General features: G+C 46.6%; 1 long non-coding RNA gene across 1 annotated transcript; it reads right to left on the minus strand.

Moving 5' to 3' along the window:
* Positions 1-10,239: 10,239 nt before the first annotated feature.
* LOC129549819 (uncharacterized) lies at positions 10,240-16,590 on the minus strand. Its single transcript, XR_008684699.2, has 3 exons — positions 16,481-16,590; positions 14,917-15,031; positions 10,240-11,054 (listed from the first exon to the last, which is right to left on the minus strand). It is a non-coding gene; the product is annotated as an uncharacterized LOC129549819 (long non-coding RNA).
* Between the last annotated feature and the right edge of the window lie 1,152 nt (positions 16,591-17,742).

A 17,742-nucleotide genomic window follows, 5' to 3' on the forward strand; every position in this document is an offset into this window, starting at 1 on the left:
GCACTTTCAGGTGCTTGCTCATCCAAAACCCTCCCCACAACCCCAAGGCGATGCAGGGTCAGATACAGAGCCTGTGGGGCTTCGTGCAAAATAAAACTATGGCACCCTTGTCCAAAAAGCAGGAGAAATCTAAAATGAAAGTTCAGTTCAGTTCAGTCGCTCAGTCGTGTCCGACTCTTTGCAACCCCATGAATCACAGCACGCCAGGCCTCCCTGTCCATCACCAACTCCCGGAGGTCACTCAAACTCATGTCCATCGAGTCGGTGATGCCATCCAGCCATCTCATTCTCTGTCGTCCCTGATATAAAAGTTTTTCCACTCTTCCTTGGAGTGGTTTTCTCGTTCTCTCACCTTCTTGGCCTGTCATGGTGTTTTTATCTGATACTATAATATTGCACCAGTCAGGTGAGTGCAGACTCTCCCAGACACCAGGGGTCCCACCCTGCCACTCAGCACACAAATAAAGTCCCACTGACTACCAGATTCCCATCCCCCAACCCTCAGATGCACACACCTGCCCCAGAGTTGAGCCAAGCTCTCAACCCCAGCCTTCTGTGAACAGCGACCCCTCAAGGAAACAGGCACCTCTGGGCCAGGATGCACTTGGTACTGGGAATGGCCAAGATGCCTCGGGGGCACCACCCACCTCTGACCTCCCACACCTGGACCTGGGCACCTAGACACACTTATGCAGAGAAGGCAGTAGCCGTCCCCGGATGTGGGGTGAAGAGGGAGAAGCTGGGCAGGGCCATGGGCACCCAGAGACAGGGGAGCAGTGAGGAGAGAACATGGGGGCAGCGGGAGGTAGGACCGAGTGTGAGCTGAGGATCCAAACCTCCCCGTCTCGTGACCCACTCTCCTATCAGACTTCACTCACAAAGCACGAATTTAAGATTTTTAATAACTTAAGGTATGTGAGTTATGAAGAGTTTCAAGATGGCAATTATAGAGCAACAAACCTCAAGCCCAGGCCCTCTTAAGTTCAAAAGCACATACCCTCCCATTGGTCGTGTGCCCATGAAGCTGACTCGGGGCCAATATTAACCACAATCCTCATTTTGCACTTTGCACTCGTGGCCAAAGTCACGGTGCTGGGAAGTGGCGGAACACTGAAACTCAAACGCAGTCATCTGGCTCCAGAGCCTCATTCTTCACCTCATCACTATGCTGTCCTTTATTCCAACAAATTTGGCTGGCCCTGCCCAGGGGATCAGCACCTTGCTACGTCATCTTGTGGAATAGGCAAAAGAGAGAGCGCACCCCAGCACACACCATCTGACAGAACCGGGCACGCACTGGCTGTGTGACAGTGGACAGACCCTTAGCCTCTGTCAGCCTAACCTGCCACATGCGGGTTTGTGGGAAAAAACACGGAGTCATCAAAGTCCATCATATCGAAGCCCTGGGGTCACCTAAAATAGAGAACAGTTTAGAGAAACTGACCAGACCAATCGCCTCCTTTACGGGACTTGCCCCAACCCCTTGCCAGGCAAGTGACCCCAACCTTGAATCTCCAGAGAGGACAGTGTACATGTTTTGTAATGTAACTGCTCAGTGGCCACACAGAAAGGGACAAGGTTGGACCGATTCATCACTCAGATCACTTTAGTAATGTTTCCTGAGTCTGGGTACAAATGCTTTGATTTCATTGGCTAATTCCAGCAGAGTTTTCTCCTCTTTTTAGAGCGATGGGCTAGTGATCTAGAGGACAACCCCAGCCCAGCTGACATCTGTGCCACTGAGCAGATGTTTGCTGAATGAATGCCATTGGAGGAAAAGTCTGCATGATGTTTTTCCTCAAATGCATTGATCAGACTGACCCATTAGTAAGCACTGCTTGAGGAACGAACACCAAATCTGTACTATTGATATCAGCCAGGGTTTTTGGCCTTCCCCAATCAGTAGAATTTGACTAGAGGTCACACAAGAAATCCAGGCAAAGCTTCATTTGGGCCCCTGCTGCAGCAGAGGGGAGCAAGAACAAGTAACAGATTCCCTTGTTTGCCGACTCCCCGAGGGGGTGGGCAAGCTTCTTTATATGGGGTGAGGGTAAGGGTGTATCCACATGTCACTCTACAAGAGTGGCTTGGGTGGTTTGTCCACACCTTTGCAGTGTTGAGTGCAGGGGGCGTGCTGAGTACCTGTTTTTGTTCCTGACACCCAATTTTTGCTCCCAGCTCTTCAGAAGAAGAGGGATTTTTTTGGGGGGGGGGGTCTTTTTGTATCTTTTGGTCCAGAATTTTCCCCAACTGCACAGGCATGCAGTTATTTTTAGTCCCACATAGTTTCTTTGCATTTTGTTGCTCAAGGAGACATTTGTCCAGGTGCAAGAATTACAGCACTGCCACAAAGGGTCCAGGCTGTCTCAATTCAATGAGACACAGCCTTGGTGACACTCAAGCTCTTGAGTCTTTCCTGCTGAACTGAGGCACGTGACATGGGCTTCCTCGGACAAGGTCGGGGCATTTCATTTGGTCTTATTAAAGAAGCTGCTACTTTGGCAGGATTGTCTGAAGGATCTGAATGGTCAGAGCTTTGTCACTGGCCACTGCAGCAACTTCTGTAGGTGAGGGTGTGCATGGCCGTACAAGATGCCCAAGGGTCTCTGTCATTCTGGGATCCGGGGGCCTGTTCCAGGAGTGTCAGTTCACTGCCTAGAGCAAGCCAAACATATCCAGAAAATTGCCAGAATTTCAGCTCTGAACTTCAGCCAAGGACGTTTAATTCAAAAACTCTGCAAAGCTGTGGATGAGGCCTGTGACGGTCAGGGGTTGTTGGGATCGTGAAACAAGGCAGCACGTGTGAAGTGCTTAGCACAGGCCTGGCTCACAGTACCTACTGAAGTGCCAGTCTCTGAAGGGAATGTCATCTGTCTCGGGGAGGGTTAGTGAGCGGAGTGATTTGCCACTCCTTCCTGGGGGGTATTAGAGGCTATTTGCCCTCAAGAGGGAGAAGGCAATGGCACCCCACTCCAGTACTCTTGCCTGGGAAATCCCATGGACGGAGGAGCCTGGTGGGCTGCGGTCCATGCAGTCACTAGGAGTTGGACACAACTGAGCGACTTCACTTTCACTTTTCACTTTCATGCATTGGAGAAGGAAATGGCAACCCACTCCAGTGTTCTTGCCTGGAGAATCCCAGGGACAGGGGAGCCTGGTAGGCTGCTGTCTATGGGGTCGCACAGAGTCGGACACGATTGAAGCGACTTAGCAGCAGCAGCAGCAGCCCTCAAGAGGGACAGTATGAGGGCATTAGACACTCAGATGAAGGAAGTAGGAGGGTGAAAAAACAAGTTTGAGGCAGGCTGAGGAGCGCAGATCATGGAAACTGACACTCATTTTAGCAGTTAGACATGCTTCTCCACGGTCTGGCTCTGGACACCCTAAGGACAGAGTTAGTGTGAGGTCTTTGCTGTAACATAGAAAACATCTACCCTCAGATTCATTTCTGCTGCCACCAGCCTCCCCAGAGACTTAAAACATGGAACTCTAATGGGGCACATAGGTTGCTGTTCCCTGGAGAAACTCAGGTCCTTACAGAGATCAGAAGACATTAAAAAAAAAAAAAAATCACTCAGGGTCTTTCAAAGAGTTCTCCTCTCAATTTTTTGTTTCTTGAGGCTAAACAGCCTGTACTTCCTCCATGTAAAAGGCAGACTCTGAGTGCTTTCTCCAGAGCAAAAATCAGTTGACACTCCCCGCTGATGGATTCAAACATTTTGACTGAACTCATTCAAATTCACGTCAGTTGAGTCAATTGAAGTCATATCAAATAACTGTCAGCACAACCAGCCAAGTCGATTAGACACCTGGTCTTTTTAGTTAGCTGAACTTGTTATGTCTAAAAACAAAAACAAAAAAAAAATCAAGATAAAAATAACTGATCGATTTACTTAGCAAATGACTAATAAATTCTATCAAAAGAGGACATTTTTGTCAACTATTTCGATTTTTTTCACTACTAAAATCCATCAGTTGTGTGTGTTGCGGGGAGGGGGTGCAGTATTGAACAGATATGTCAGCATGCTGAACAAGCAGGCAAGCGAACATCAGAAATGAAATCTTCTGAAAGATGCCATCAGAATGGCCACAATATCATGCTCAATCATCCACAATAACGATGAGAAATGGGATCCTGCAAGAGGTTCGACAGATAACCCCTAATCACACAACAATTTTGTGTTGAAGACCATTTTTCCATTCTCCCTAGAAATTCCCCTTCCTGTCTCTCATTTGTCCATAATTGATAAGAAAATGGGGTGATTGCCTAGAGTCTGAATGTTCCTGGATTGCCCATCAACAAACAAGCCAATGGCAAGTGCACTGAAAACTGGAAGTTAGAATTTACTTAGCCTCCTTGAATGTTCTATTACACTGAATTAATTCTGAAAGATGTGATTCCTACCCAAGTCCAGAGGATTATGATAAACTCAGTGTTGGAAACAGTCAATTTTTGACCTGAAAAGTGAAAAGTAAAACTGTTAATCACTCAGTCGTGTCCAACTCTTGGCGAGTCTATGGACTGTAGCCCACCTGCCTCGCCTATCCATGGAATTCTCCAGGCAAGAATACTAAAAGGTTAAAATCAGGTTCTTTCTTGGTTATAAACAAAACCTTTAAAGCTGGCCTTTGGCACTCTGCTTATCTGCCTTTACTCCCCTCTCTCCCTAGCAGCTCCCCACCTCCTCCTAGATCCCCTTCCAGGATCCTTGGGGCCCTAATACTGTCTGAGAGCTCTCCCCAGAGGGGGAACCGTTTACTAGACCAATTCACACTGAGGGATGTTTGACTCACTGTGCTCTTTCCAGAGATGCCTGTTTTTCAACAGAAGGTACCCAAAGAGGTCTATGTTTAGCTCAGAAGAGTAAATCACTAATGACATACAGTGGTCCCTCCATACTAGCAGGGGATTGGTTTTTGGACCCCAGTGGATACCAAAATCTGCAGATGCTCAAGTCCTTATGTAAAATGGCATAGTACAGCCTGCTCTCTGGATCCGTGGACGCAGATGCCATGGTATGGAGAACCAACTGTAATTGCAGAGTCAAAGTGTCAGCAGACATGGTTTTAACAAAACCAGGTATTGTGGAGAGACATCTTGCTTAGAGAATCAGAGCATATTCACTCTCAAAGATATTCATACAGAATTAAATGACCCACTTTGGTCTGATTCAGATTTTCCACTAGTCAGATTTTTCTCCTGGTCGTAGACATTGCTGCAATGGGAATAAGCTGATTATTTATTGCTGGTCACATACCACCTACAATTCACTTTTCCAATTTTCCTGTGTTGCCTACACAGTGCCACTTTGTCAGTCCCTGCAGTTTATTGACTGTTTTCTGATGGCTGGGGTAAACAAATTACTTCAACAATGGCTGTGGTTCAAAAAGGGCTTTGCTTGCTGGGTTCTAAATGATGGACAGGTGTGAGATCCAATTGGTCCTAATGTCAGGAAGCAATTCACCATCACAGGGGGCAGGGTGTCATAACCCATCCTATCACGTACATAATTTTGAATGGTATATAATATCTACCTTTTTAAAAAATTTGGGTATCAGACAATAACCAGATCAAATGATTTCGCAGATAAAATATTCCAAATTTTCAAGTCTACTCTTTTAGCATACACTGAGAATATACTGCACAGTAACAACTCCACTTTATAAATGCAATAAAATCACCAATAACCAAGAAGTTCACATTATTTCATTAAGCCAGAGTTCATTTATTGGATCTAGGGCAGATTCTTGGAGAATCTAGACCTAAGTCTATGTGTAACTTAGTGGTCTCTGAATTTCTTTACTATGCAATTATACCAGAAAATATTTTTGAGCAGGCACCCCAATATGGTTGTTTAAATATAATTTATATTCATTCATCTATAGCAGCCAATATGTCAAGGCACCATACACACTTAGGTAAGGGTCATTTTTAATGACAGTGAATGTAAATCCTTTATAAAGTCAACTTCATAATTTTGACCCTTGTTTGGCCTAATTCTCATCTTGGCTAATTAGGTTGCCATTGCCTTTACTTCCTAATGTGGCTGATAATGAGTTTATAATCAGAACTGAGGAAGCAACAGTCCCATCTCTTTCTTGGAATTTATGTGGACTTATCTTATTCGATCTTTCTTTATAAACTGAAGTCTCTGTGCAGGTATCATTAATTAACTGTCCATTTTGTGTAAATCCTAAAAAAGACACATGGAAGTTCTAGAATTTTCTAGCCACATCCCAATGGCCTGTCTTATGTACCCCTCAGTATGAATACCCCCCTTTAAGAACCACTGGCTCTAGTTCACCTTAAAATGCAGCCTTTTCTGGAGAGAAGGGCAAGGAGGGTCACTGAGACCAAACCAGACTTAAGGTTCTGCCAGGAGTTTCGGCAACCTGGGGGCACTGGGAAGCACGGAAGAGTCAGAGGAGGATATGACCCTATTTGCATTCTTACAAGATTATCCTGGATGCCTCTAGGAGAATGGGTCATGGAGCATGCGCAGATATCAGGAGGTGTAACAGGAGAAGTGATAAGGTTGCAGCCTTTTAAATGGAGTGAAGTGGGCAGATTCACAAGGTAGTAAAGATCTGGTTATTAATTAAACCCGCCCAAGGTTAAACAGCCAGTAGGCAGCAGAGCTAAATTTAGATCCCAGGTCTCCTCACTCCCAGTACAGTGATTTTTCTTCTGATTTGCCATGTCAGAGAACACCTGGCCCCTCCGTTTTATCCTCCCTGGGGGAAGCTGGTGATCGGGAGCTGAGCCCGGACAGCAGCCTGCAGTTTCCAGGGGGGTGATTAAGGAAGGCAGCAGGGAAGGAAAAGCATTACCTTCTCCAGATGTATTTGTCTTTACAGGATCCATGAGGGGGCTCCATGAGAGTCTGTTTTCTGGGAATTAAATCCCATATTGAAACAACACACTTTCCAGTGACAGCAAACAGAAACTCCAAGAAACTGTTCATTCAAACCTGCTGCTGCAGCTGCTAAGTCGCGTCAGTTGTGTCCGACTCTGTGCGACCCCGTGGACAGCAGCCCTCCAGGCTCCTCCATCCACAGGCTTCTCCAGGCAAGAATACTGGAGTGGGTTGCCATTTCCTTCTCCCATTCAAACCTAGGCCTTACTGAAAAAATAACCCACCCTGCTGAAGGGTGGAAAGTGACAGGTACGAGCTTGGGAGAAGGAGAAATGGGCTCTTTCACTCACTTCCACCCAGGTGCCCTCATCTCTCCTCTGGGCTGTCTGAAATCCTTATTTCTTTATGCTAAAAAAGTTACCTCTTCCAAGAATTCCTTTCTTATTTCCCCTTCCCTTCTATCCCCTGCTCTAACTCTGAACACTGAGTTTTTTCTTACAACATTTATCAGTCAGGGTTCACGACATGAAGCAAAAAACCCTATAGGCATTGTAAGCAAAAAGGGATTTAATACATGTATTTATTTAGGGCTTACAAAATTTGAGGCAGAGTTATATGAGGGAGCTGTCTAGGTTGGGCCAGAAATTACTCCTGGACACTACAAAACTGATTTACCTCTGAGACCACCACTGAAACCTGAATTCAAGAACCCACCACTGTATTCCAAAAATCAGGATGCCAGAATCACAGAGTCACTACACCTACTGCTTCTCAAACCCCACAAAGCTGGCGGCTGAACCCCCTGAGTGGCAGAAAACATCATTTGTTCATGACCTGACTTTCATCAGAAAACAGTTAAAGACTGCTACACTCCTACCTTCTAAATTTTTCCTAAATACCTCTATTTGAAAAAAACCCTGGTTTTCTTCTAAAGCCTAGCTGCAAGGGAAGCTGAAAAATTTGCTTTTAACTTTTCAGGCTATTGGGTAAAGTAAGGTACCCTAGAAGGAAGACTGGGCAAGCCAAGCTACAGGTTCCACCCCACCATGGGAGTTTTCCAAATATTGCAACCTACATCATTTTTGCATGTCTAACCATCCCTTAGTTCCCAGAGAACAGAAATCATATATTTCATGTTCTTCTTGGGTTCAGTTCAGTTCAGTTCAGTTGCTCAGTCGTGTCCAACTCTCTGTGACCCCATGAATCACAGCACGCCAGGCCTCCTGACAAATGAGAGGCTCTTGTTAAGGAAAGCCAAATAAACAAATAATGGAGCACTTAACCTGTGTCAGTACTTTCTCACTTTGCTTTCTGACTCTACTCCTGGACTTAAGTGTTGTCTCTGCCTCCTTGAAGGTAATACTGGTTAGTACTTCTCAGGTATGTCCCTACAGAATGAGCCACAGGGCTGGATATATACATTTCTCAGTTAGTGGGTTGATTGTATTTCACAGCTGATTCCCAGTCAATATTTTTTCCCAGAAGAAATTTCTGCCCCATGAGGCTCAACTGATAGGAAACAAATTTCCTACAAAAGTGTGAGGCAAATGGATCTTTTTTATAGGTCCTGTCATTACATTTTTGCAGCAGACTACCTCCGAGCTGGTAAGCAAGTACCCTCTGCACAATCTACAGGGTTGTTATAAGGGTTAAATAAAATAACATAGGGTAACAATACCTACCACGTTGTAGGTATTCAGTAAATATCGGTTCCTTCCTTCTCCCCAAGCATCTTTTCCTCTATTAAAAAAATATGCCTTTCTATATCTGGTCCCATCACTTCATGGGAAATAGGAAAAACAGTGGAAACAGTGTCAGACTTTATTTTTTGGGGCTCCAAAATCACTGCAGATGCTGATTGCAGCCATGAAATTAAAAGACGCTTGCTCCTTGGAAGGAAAGTTATGACCAACCTTGATAGTATATTAAAAAGCAGAGACATTACTTTGCCAACAAAGGTCCGTCTAGTCAAGGCTATGGTTTTTCCCGTGGTCATGTATGGATGTGAGAGTTGGACTGTGAAGAAAGCTGATCGCCGAAGAATCGATGCTTTTGAACTGTGGTGTTGGAGAAGACTCTTGAGAGTCCCTTATTCTGCAAGGAGATCCAACCAGTCCATTCTAAAGGAGATCAGTCCTGGGTGTTCATTGGAAGGACTGATGCTAAAGCTGAAACTGCAATTCTTTGGCCACCTCATGCGACGAGTTGACTCACTGGAAAAGACTCTGATGCTGGGAAAGGTTGGGGGCGAGAGGAGAAGGGGACGACAGAGAATGAGATGGCTGGATGGCATCACCAACTCTGTGGACATGAGTTTGAGTGTACTCCGGGAGTTGGTGATGGACAGGGAGGCCTGGCATGCTGTGATTCATGGGGTCGCGGAGAGTCGGACACAACTGAGCGACTGAACTGAACTGAACTGACTGATATTCCTGCTAATAGGCTGGCTAATCAGATCCTTGAAGAGGTATAAATGGCTGGTGTATTCATTATCTACTGATGTGGAACAAATTCCCCAAAACTTAGCAGCTTAAAACAACAATCAGTTCAGTTCAGTTCAGTCGCTCAGTCGTGTCCGACTCTCCGCGACCCCATGAATTACAGCACGCCAGGCCTCCCTGTCCATCACCAACTCCCGGAGTACACTCAAACTCATGTCCACAGTGTCGGTGATGCAACAATAAACATTTATTATTCCCTGAATGTCTTATCCAGGAATCCAGGAGCAGCACAACTGGGTCACTCTGACTTAAGGTCTCTCTCTAATGAGACAGCAGTCAGGGTGTCAGCAGGGCTTATCTGAAGGCTTGGCCAGGGCTGGAGGACCCACTCTCAAGGTGACTTAGCTGGTGACCTGATGCTGGTTGTTGGCAAGAGATCTCAGTTCCTCTCCATGAGAAATTCCTAAAGTTGCTTGAGTGTCCTCATGACGTGGCAGCAGTTTCCCCTAGAGCAATGAGACAGAAGTGCGAGGCTGTCTTTCATAACACAGCCTCATAGGTCATAGACCATCATTTCTATCATGTCCCACTGGTTATGGATAAGCTCCGAGATATGAGGAGGTGAAGAGCGTTGAGGCCCACCTTGGAGGCTGAGCCAATTTGATAAGAGCCAATTCTATTAGCTCTTTTTTCTCTGGATAGATAAATAAAGATAGATGATGAGTTTGAGTTACAATTAAAGAATAAAATGAAATGGTATAAACCTTAACAAGGCAGAAAGAATAATGGTAATAAAATTAGTAAACACTGATAAAAGTATAAGAAAACCAATTTCCTCATTTTTCTTAGTAAAGACAAAATCAATATTACCTAAGTATGAAACCTGGAATTTTTTTAACAATACTGAATTCATGATTTTTTTCCACATAATTTTTCTGTTTTTTTAGCTTTAAAGATTATAAAAAACAAAAGTATTTCCCATGATAAATAAATATTTATCTGAAGTTTAACAGTTTCTTTAATCCATTTTTCTTTTGTTGATGCCACAAAAAAATTAAATATAATACTTTTAACTTTAAAAAATAACTTGTAAGGCATGATCCTATTTTTAGAAAATTATTCTTGTCTGTCCATTTCTCTGGCTACTTGTGAATATAAAAGTTGTTTAGAAGGATAGTTCTCCAATGTTTATGGTGACCTTTTCTGCATCTGCACAATGGAATAAGTATTTGCTCTCTTCTTGTACTCATCAATAGTTGACGTTTTCACAATGAGTATATATGATTTCGTGGACGTGATAAAGAGGGGCTGAAATTAAAAGAATGATTATTGGGTGGGCTATATTGTCAACTCATTTGTAATGTGTGTTCCCAAAAATGTGCATGTCTTAAAACTTCAGAATCCCCTGAAGATGTTACAGATGGGTCATCAGTTTTACAGGCACTTTCCTAACTCTCAGCCTGGTGACAGTGTAGACGCAATGCTGCCAAAGGCAGTGGATTCAGATCCGCAGTGAGCCATCTGTCTTCTCCCAAATCAGCGATCCTCACGTGCACCGCTAAGCAGAGCTAGACCCCTTGCAGAGGCAGATCAAGGGGGTCTGTGGAAGCTTAGAATCCTGAGTAAAGCCCACTTCTTAATTCACAGTTGGTTGCATGAGCTTTGTGCATGAAGGCATTAGGAACGTTACCAAAAATGAACACAATCATCGTGTAGAAGGAAAAGCCCGAGGAGAAAAGAGAAGTGCCTAGAAAACCTGAAAAACAAAAGAAAACAGGCTATGAGATCCCTTAACACCCAGTTCAAAGGTCTCTTAAAAGTTGATGTTAGGGAAATGATGATTGTGCTTTTTTAATAAAATTCTTTTTTAGAAATAAAAAAAAAAATAAAAATAAAAATATTTCTATTGACCGGCAAGTTTCCGGCTTCCAGGACTTTTTTCACCCTTGTTTTACGATGGTTTCTCACTGAGCATTTGACTGGGACAACCCCTTGTCATATACGCTTGTCCTGAATATTGAAGGACTTTTAGCCTCCCCAGTTTTTCTCCAAAACATTCTAATGATGCCCCTAATCACTGAGACCACCTCCATAACCTACCCTGCCCTCATGGCAACCAGACAGTCCCATCCCTGGTCCTTTACAGGTTATCTTCTGGTTTCCATTAAGACAAGAAGGGCTCTTTCACACTCACTGTTGAATCTCCAGTTCCATAGTAAGGTGCTCAACAAACACTTTCAAATGAAAGAACGGTATTCAATATAAGACTTGCTACAGAGAAAGTTTGAAGGATCAACATTTCGAAATATTTACATTATCCAATCCACTCTCTTAAAATCCCTGGTGGCTGGAGTCTGTAGAATCTGTGGACAACCCCAGAACATGAGGGTGAAGGGAGGCAGGAGCTGACAATGGTTGACACCTACCAAGTGCCGGGCAGTGCACTAGGCTCTCTGCACGTGGCCTTGCAAGGCAGTCACCACACCCTGCTTCACAGTGACGGCAGACCGGGTCAACGTGGCACCATGGTGAGTGGCAGTTGGAGTCTGGCTGAGTTCCAGATTCCATGCACTTTTTGTTCCATCCCAGTGGAACTTGCTCATCAACCCTCACCCCTCCTCTCAGAAACTCAAGAGAAAACACATCTTCGGAGATTTCACAACACTCTCAGTTTACTTTCCAGTGATGTCCAGACAAATTCCATCTCTTCAGATTTTTTGGCTGTTTAAATATAGCCAACTTAGCTCTCCCATTACCTCAGTCAAGCCTCAGGGGGTCAGAGGACAAGTATCTTGGCAAATGAGTTCAGCCACTTCCAAATGCACACATTCCTTGTCATTCAACTGATGCAACCGCAAGTGACTTCCTTGGGCATCTGAAGAAAGCTCATTTTGTCAGTCTTATTACTCACGAGGGGGGAGCAAGGGCAGAATGAAGCTGGAATTGTTAAGCTCTGGTTCTCCTTCTTAGATAGCTGGCCCAGGGGCCATTTCTGGGTTCAGATGATATGCCGGGAGCCACGCATAGGCCAGTGAAGAGAAGTGCTCAGTTCCTCTCCTCCATCCCTCACTCAATTCATGGAAGTGGGAGGAGGAAGGAAGCCATGCCAGGGGCGTGACAGTGTGAAGGTCGTTGCCCCTTCAGGCAGAGAGAGCTGGCTCCGGGTCGTCTATCGGCCTCGCCCCTACCTGCCTCCTCAGCCTTTCCTTTATGACCAGCGTGTCAGCGTCTATTGAACTGTGACTTCGCTTTCTCTTCTGCCCTCTCGTCAGTCACACTTTTTCTCCCTCTTCATCTTCTTCCCTGTGTCTGGAATTCTCCAGTCCTTCCACTCTTGCTTCCCCTCTGCCCATCCCAAAAGTATTTCTCTCCTCAATCTCTCCATGAAATGTCCCTTCCCACATCAGGTGGGGTCTCTCTGTCCTCTCCTCCCTGAGAGTCCCACTAATCACTTGATCCCCCAAGGGTCTTCCCTGGTGCCTCCTGCTGCCTTCAGCCCCCACTGAAGCTTCTGGAAGGCTGCATGAGGACACCCCCGCCAAAGCCCCCTAACTTCCGCTCACCCCCGTGTGGGACCACGCTTCTGTTCTCTTTAGGGCTGGTCAAATCAACAGCCCCTCTGTGCCTCCCCTCTTTGTGGCCCTCATATAGATTTACAAGGCAAGGTGAGCATTGGATTTCAATATTCCAACAACTGAATGAGCCTCTGTTTCCATAGGCAGTACATGTTTATTTCTGAAATCGTGCCGCCCCATAACTTGCTTCCTCAGGAGTAGGCTGTTGCTATGACCCGTGCAGGTTGAATTTGCGAAGCAGGGACTTAGCTCCTCGGGTCAAGACACACACACTAGAAAAGACTGGTGTGTTTGACATGTCCTTTCATCTGGAGACAGAGGACATAGATTACGTTTAACTCTAAATGACCTCTGTTTCGATTTGATTTTGCTGTTCCTATATCTATCTGGTTTTGCTTGTTTGCTGAATGCTTGGACCACTAAACAGAGGTTCTGAAATGAATGAAGATCTTTTCCAGGCCCTCTGCAACCATGCCCAGGTGACACCCCTTTCACCTGTGCCTTTCAGACCTGAAAGAGCAGACCTGGGGCTCTTGCTCAAATGCAGATTCTGCTTCCGCAGGTGGGGATGATCTCCTGTATTTAGAACTGGAGCTGATGTTCATCACTTACTTTGACCAGACAGCAAGGACAGACACAGAGACCTAGGTCAATGCATCTCCATCTGTGCTACAAGTCAGTAACCCTGGGGAGTTTTGAAGCATCTCACGCTGCACCTCCAGACCACTCAAGTCAGAATCTCTGGAGAAGGAGCCCAGGCAGCAGCATTTTTAAAGCTCCCTAGAGGAAGATGATAACCATGTGCTGTCAAGATTGAGGATCTCGGCTCTCAGGGTTTAAAGAAGGAGAATTCACATCTGGCTGAAGGGAAAGGGGAGGTGCTTTGAAAACAACTCTTCCCTACTTCGGTTCGGTTCAGTTCAGTTCAGTTCAGTCGCTCAGTCATGTCCGACTCTGCGACCCCATGGATCACAGCACACCAGGCCTCCCTGTCCATCACCGACTCCCGGAGTTCATTCAAACTCATGTCCATTGAGTTGGTGATGCCGTCCAGCCATCTCATTCTCTGTCGTCCCCGTCTCCTCCCACCCCCAATCCTTCCCAGCATCAAAGTCTTTTCCTGTGAGTCAACTCGTCACATGAGGTGGCCAAAGTATTGCAGTTTCAGCTTTAGCATCAGTCCTTCCAATGAACACCCAGGATTGAGCTCCTTTAGAATGGACTGGTTGGATCTCCTTGCAGTCCAAGGGACTCTCAAGAGTCTTCTCCAGCACCACAATTCAAAAGCATCAATTCTTCGGCGCTCAGCTTTCTTCACAGTCCAACTCTCACATCCATATATGATCACTGGAAAAACCATAGCCTTGACTAGACGGATCTTTGTTGGCAAAGAAATGCCTCTGCTTTTTAATATACTATGTAGGTTGGTCATAACTTTCCTTCCAAGGAGTAAGCATCTTTTAATTTCATGGCAGCAATCAGCATCCGCAGTGATTTTGGAGGCCCAAAAAATAAAGTCTGACACTGTTTCCACTGTTTTCCCATCTATTTCCCATGAAGTGATGGGACCAGATGCCATGATCTTTGTTTTCTGAATGTTGAGCTTCAAGCCAACCTTTTCACTCTCCTCTTTCACTTTCCTCAAGAAGCTTTTTAGTTCCTCTTCACTTTCTGCCATAAGGGTGGTGTCATCTGCATATATGAGGTTACTTCCCTACTTAGTTCCCACCAAACCAGCTGAAAACAGTGGCTTGGGTTCATCATGTGCAGAAAATGGCTTATGTGAAGCTAACTGTGAAGACTGGGAGCCTGAGGGAAAGCCAACTCCTAAGCACATTCCTGAGAAGCACTGCCTGAAGCCACAGAGGATGGGCAGGCAGGAGGCTGCCCTGGGAGAATCCAGCCCAGTTGGTCCTTCAGCTGATGCTTAAGAATGAACCATTAACTGACTCCCCATCCCCTCTTATCAGCACCCCTCACCCCTTTCTAAACACCTCCACTCTGTCCCCAGAGGCCTTCAATATTCACCTTACTCTGTTTTACCTGAGTTACGAGGCTCCAAGGACAGCACCTGACGGGATCTGTCCTAGTTTCTGCAGCCTCCCAGGAACAGCCTGACTCCCCACTCTAATCGGTGTTGCTTTTAGAAAACAAACATCTGTGCAGGAAAGAAAATTATTAAGGTTTTGTTGAAAAGAAAGGGGGTAGCTCAGAGGCCCTTTGGAGAGCTCAAGTACAGAACTCCCTCCCTGCCACAGGGCTGGACCAGGCTACATGCCACTCTGGTTACACAGAGTGCCAGCTCACACGGTGGTCCAGCCTGAAAGGAAGCGTGTGTTTGTACACACTGCATTCAAAAACCTAAACCATGTACAGCCAGGCCCTTGGTCTCCGCCTGGGGGCACAGGGCCATCCTTAGAGAAGAGTCCAAGAGTTGTCAGTCCAGGGTTGTCAGTGATGCAGAAAGAACCCAGGTCCAGGCATTAGGAGGCAGGGTCAGTCCCAGCTCCTGTGTCCACCCCACGTGACTTCAGCCAGCGACCATCACTGCTCTGGACCTGTAGAGAGAGGAGTACACCACTCTACCACTCTCCCCAGGCTGTGGGACCTTTTGAGGAAACAAATGCAGTGATCAGCAGGAAAGTGCTCTGTCAAGGATGAAATTCTGTGTGCGTGAAGGTTCACAGCAGTGCAGAATTGGTAGGGTTCGTAGTGTGGATGCTAACATGTATGTGTGTGTATGAAAGAGACGTGTGTAATTCTTGTGCTGTGAAACAGATCCCAATCCCCACACAGGTCAGAGTGCCTCCGGATGGTCAGGAAGATACCATGGTGATGACACAGCCAAGCTCAGGACAGAATTGGGGCGGATAATGGAGAATAACACACTTGCCATAGAACCAAGCCTGATGGGGCCGTGGGGCCGGTGGAGACTTCCCCCAGGGCAGGAGAATGTGCTCAGGTCCAGCTCGGAGGCTTAGCCGTGGGGAGTAAGGACAGGTGCCACCTTCAGTGCTCCTTAACATTTCCCCCAAGAAGCCCCAAGTGATGGGGCACACGATACCTCCTCCCAGGTGGACACACCTAAAGCAGCCTTTAGGTTGCTACAGACTTAGAAAAAAAAATTTTTAGGTAAAAATTTTGCACTGTACTCTTTTATAAACCATGGTTGCTTAAATATATAGCTATTTCCTACCCAGACATCCAGAGCAGCGTGCTGTCCTATACTCTGGGCCCCCATCACTCCCAGGCCCAGAGTGTCACATCCAGAAGTAATGAGACACCCAGACCTGGAGCAACTTGGAAGCTTTTTGAGCCGCGGCATGACCTAGGGTTTTAAGATCCTTTGTCCATCACCAGTGGGGATCTGGCCTGGCCCAGAGGGAGAGAACAGACTGACATAGATAGAGGCCTTGAAGGAAACAATGCTGGCCTGGTAATCACTGTTGTTGGCACAGTGAGGTAGGAGTTCCGTACCTGGCACATGGAAGGGTCATCCCACTTGAAAAATGTCAGCTGAGAAGGGTGTGGTGAGCCCCTCTGAATGTCCTTCCAAACACAATCCCTTCCCTTTTCTAAGGAAGGGATCAAAAGTCTGGTCTCTTACGTCTGCCCCACGTAGAGTCTTGAGACTTCCAGCGGAGGGCCCTGGTTAAATTCCCAGCTGCAGGCTCCAGGCTTGGCCCTGCAGAAGAGCCTAGAAAGATGCATCCCCCCAGCATGCTGGCCAACAGCCATCTAATCCCAGACAGTCTGCAGAGGACCCAGAGAAGTTGTGTCTCCTGACTCCCGTCCACCCGGCCTGACCTTCTGACCCCAGTGAGTCAGGCTCCTCTAAGCCCACATCAGACTCACTGGGCTGGAGCTTCCAAGAAAAGCTTTGGGCCATCCCTAACAAGAGGGAGGGTTCAGCCAATGTCTTACACAATCGGCCGTGAGAGCAGACCTCTCACCTTGGCCCCGCAGCTAGCCAGGCCCCTTGCCTCCTTCCCTAGCTTATCTGTCTAGAGACCAGGCCTCTTCTGGCCTTATCCCCTCCCTGGTCTCCCTGGGGGTGATACACCAGCCCATGGGCCTATTCTGTCCCCATTCCCATGTCCACTGAGCCCCTCACAGCTGATTTCTTCCTTTTAGCACCTATCCACCGGTTCAGGGATCACCCTGGAGCCCCTGGCCCAGGAACCAGCCTGACTCAGCAAGGATGAGTGACATCCCTGCCTTTGGTCCCTCTGACACTGAATCAGGACAGCAGAGACTCTGGGGCCTTGACTGGTGAACCAAACCGAAGGAAGCTCCAGAGGTCCATCCCAGAGAAAGGAAGGCTTGGAATCAACATCTGAAGTGCACTCATGTGAGACAGGAAGGGCATGTGTCCATGCCCACAGATGGACAAAACTGGAACCCACGACAGGTAAAACCCAGGGGCTTGATGTCAGCTCCATGGGTCCAAGGGTTCCCAGTAATCAGAGCTGTTCACAGTCAGAACAGCCCACCTCACAGGGCCATGGGACCCCTGCCAAGAGTCAGAGGCACTCAGCTTCTTCATTGTTTGAGAGAATGAAGTTCAGTTCAGTTCATCAGTTCAGTTCAGTCACTCAGTCATGTCCGACTCTTTGTGATCCCATGAACCACAGCACGCCAGGCCTCCCTGTCCATCACCAACTCCCAGAGTCTACCCAAACCCATGTCCATCGAGTTGGTGATGCCATCCAACCATCTTATCCTCTCTTGTCCCCTTCTCCTCCTGCCCTCAATCCCTCCCAGCATCAGGGTCTTTTCAAATGAGTCAGCTCTTCGCATCAGGTGGCCAAAGTATTGGAGTTTCAGCTTCAACATCAGTCCTTCCAATGAACACCCAGGACTGATTTC

Source organism: Moschus berezovskii, chromosome 28 (assembly GCF_049115385.1).
Source record: "Moschus berezovskii isolate FMDL1 chromosome 28, NW_MosBer_1.0, whole genome shotgun sequence".
NCBI classification, from domain to species: domain Eukaryota; kingdom Metazoa; phylum Chordata; class Mammalia; order Artiodactyla; family Moschidae; genus Moschus; species Moschus berezovskii.